This window comes from Mauremys mutica, chromosome 7 (genome assembly GCF_020497125.1).
Source record: "Mauremys mutica isolate MM-2020 ecotype Southern chromosome 7, ASM2049712v1, whole genome shotgun sequence".
Classification (NCBI taxonomy): Eukaryota; Metazoa; Chordata; order Testudines; family Geoemydidae; genus Mauremys; species Mauremys mutica.
In genome coordinates this window covers 67,861,721-67,865,013 of record NC_059078.1, presented here as the reverse complement: position 1 = coordinate 67,865,013, position 3,293 = coordinate 67,861,721, and the positions used below count along the sequence as shown (strand labels likewise).

Genomic DNA, 3,293 nt, shown 5'->3' with positions numbered 1-3,293 from the left:
AGCACCGGAATCTCACCCTCGTCGCCACTTGTTATATCCCTGGGGGCAGCCGGTTTAGGAAGAAATCACTTGAGGCCAGACAGCAGACAGCTAACAAAACCACCATTTTATTTACAGACTCAGAGAACTCACTCAGCCGGCTGAAGCTGGCTGAGCTAACCCATAATAATCTAACTCAGTTCCCATAGCAACAAAAACCATGAAAACCAAATACACAACAAGTGGCACCACCCCACAGTCTGGCACCTGAGGCAGCCGTCTCAGTTCGCCTCATGGTAAGGCCTGCTCTGAGGTTTGGGATGAGTATCTCCTGTTTTTAATTAAACTTAATATTTCCTTGCCCCCAAACCAAATCAGAATAACAATATTTTGGAGGAAATGTTGTCTACTAGATAGAGCACAAGACTGGGACTCGAGACCTGAGTTCTATTCTGGATTATGGCACTGGACTTCTGGGTGATTTTGGGGAAGTCATGGCCTCTCATTGTGCCTCAGTTTTCCTTTGAAATTGACTGATGAAAAGCTCTATATAAGAGCTAGTATTATAATTATTACTATCGTTTTCATACTGTCTACAGGATGTCTGTATTAACTTCATTTCACCAGAACATGCAGGAATGATGTCATGTAATCATTGTCCCTATCATTCTTCCAAAAATCTACCTATTAAAAAAAGTACATCATGATACCAATAAGCCACTGGCTAGCAAACTCCGATATAGATATTAATGAAAAATATATCTGCAATCTTTTTTAATTTTCTTTTTGAATAAAGAACATATAGTTCCAAATAGTAAAGGGTATCCTAAATTATATCAACTGTGGAACTGAATGTTGCCTCTCAGTACACACTGGTACATAAAGCATGGTGAAAATAAAAAGGTAGTTTGAATACTTCCAAGTCCCAGGCTTGGTTTAAATACAAGTAAAGTAAGCACCCAGTGAAAGCTGCAAATCCTGTGTCAGCTCTGCAACCCATGAAGAGCTCAGTTGTGGAAGTCCCTAAGCACTCTTCTCCCACTCCAGCAAAGCATTTAACTTTAAACATCTATAGTGCCATGGAAGTCAATGGGTTTATTCATGTGCTTAAAATTAAGCACATGCTTAAGTGCTTCACTGGATCAGGGCATGAACGCACAGCACCTTGCAGGATTAAGACCTAACTGGGCCTGAATCCCTTTTGGGAGCACAGCTAGATTTTTCCGGATGTCTATTCAAGCAGCAGGACAAAGGAAGAAAAGAAGTTCCTTCTGATAGCTTGGAGCTGAAATGTATTTTTAAGCCAGGGAGCAGTAGCTAGATGCAAAAGTTAAAGTAGTCCCTCCCTTTATTTAACAAATTAAAAAAATGTGTACTTGTATTTTTTGTTCCGAGGCTCCCAATTAGTCTTTGCCTGCTCATGTGGTCCAGAGAAGTAATCCCAAATCTTGCCCTTTCTGAAGATACGTTAAGACTAATCTTCAAAATGAGCTCCAAGGTATGTAGGTATTAATTTATCCTGGGAAGAAAAAATAATAGGCATCATAGTAAATTGCAAATAAATGGTCTAGCTGCTTGAAAGCAGATGGTCTCCCCTTTATACTCTGAGTATGTCTGATTATAAAAGCTAAGTAGATTTACACCTGGTGGCTGGGAGAAAAGTTGACGTTCCAGGTTTGTTACAATGGATGTTTTTAGTGCATATATATATTTTTCACAAGTCGTCTTTTTTTTAAAAGGTGTTTTTATAAAAAGCATATATGTAATGGAAGCGTTCATATGGGAGACAGAGCTTTGATTCCCGCTGCTGTTACTGAAGTCCTCAAGTTAATCAGTTAAATTTGTAAATATTCAGTGTACACAGCAGACTTTAGGACCCTATAGAAGTCTTAGCCTGGCAGCTGACTTTAGGAATGACTGGCAGTGTCCACTGTGTAATTGACCCTCTGTGTGATTGACATGCAGCAAAGTTGACTGCTGGATTTGAAATGGGATTGACTAACAAACAGGTGTTTCTAAACACATTATTATTTTTGATGAAACTGCTTTTTCCTCCTGCAGTAAGTCACATTTTAGAAGAGCTGAAAGCCAAAGACGGGCATGCTGAACTGATGATTTCCTAGAAGGAGTTAGAGGTTATGACGCTACATGGTCTTAGAGTTTCTAGTGCATCATTTTAAAATAAAATAAAATAAAATAAAATTCCTGCAACATTTTAACAGACAGGACAATAAAACAATTCTACTCAGCCATTCATTAACTTGGAACAAGTGATTTATTTTTAGGATCAGTGGGTTAAAAGAACATCAATATTTTTCTTTATCATCACCATAAGGGTGTGTGAGTGAAGATTTTTGTACCCATTATTATTATTTGCATTATACTATTGTCCAGATGCCCCAGTCAGGATTGGGGCCCCGTTGTGCTAGAGACTGTACAAAAGACATGTGAAGACAGTTCCCTCCCCAATGTTTGCAAGATGGTTGCACACAGCTGCTTCAAAAATGTTTGTTTTACTCTTTCATGTTCTTTCATAGGCATGTCCACTCAGATATGAAGGAAGGTTTAAAGCAGTGGTATGTGACCCTGAAGACCTCAAGAGTCACTTCCATGGAGTAGAGTTGCAATGTAATACATGCTGGAGTCCTGATGCTGTTGTGTGCAGGGTGATACTGTCATCCCATCTTGATACAGCAGCACAATAAAAGCACCACAAAACAATGCTATAACATCATACTATGATGAACTGGTGGCTCTTTACAAATGGGATTTCTTTTTCTTTCTTTCTTTCTTTCTTTCTTTCTCACTCCTGGGAGAGATGGGTCTGTTTCTCCTCCCTTCCCAGCAGCTGGGTGGGAAGAGGTATCCCTTCTAAGCATGAAGGGCCAGAATTTCAAAGGTATTTAGGTGTCTAAACATGAAGATAGGCACCTACTGGGATTTTCAAAAGTGCCTGACCAGCTTAGGTACTCTTGAATATCCCAGCAGGCACCTAAATACCTTTGAAAATATGACCTTCAGGGCCTGGTTCAAAGCCCACTGGAGTTAGTAGAAAGACTGTCACTGCTGGGCTTTGGATCAAGCTACTTTACTGTCCTCATTGCTGTAGTTTCTATATTCCTCACTATCCTTATCTTCCTGGCTCCAGACAGGAATAATAGCAGTTCCAATCTAATCATATGCAGGTCTTCAGAGGTATAGACAGAGCAAGAAACAAAATAGATGAATACATGCCATGTGAGTTGCATCAAGGGTCTTGCTGAGCTTCACACAGCTGTGCAGCCATATGCTGAGCTGCCTGAAGGGATCTATTT

The 3,293-nt window shown here is 39.9% G+C and overlaps 1 long non-coding RNA gene across 1 annotated transcript; it reads left to right on the top strand.

The window, feature by feature from the left end:
• Positions 1–216: 216 nt before the first annotated feature.
• On the top strand, positions 217–2,700 carry LOC123373828. The gene is made up of 3 exons (XR_006580877.1): positions 217–275; positions 1,375–1,477; positions 2,517–2,700. It is a non-coding gene; the product is annotated as an uncharacterized LOC123373828 (long non-coding RNA).
• The last annotated feature ends 593 nt before the right edge of the window (positions 2,701–3,293 follow it).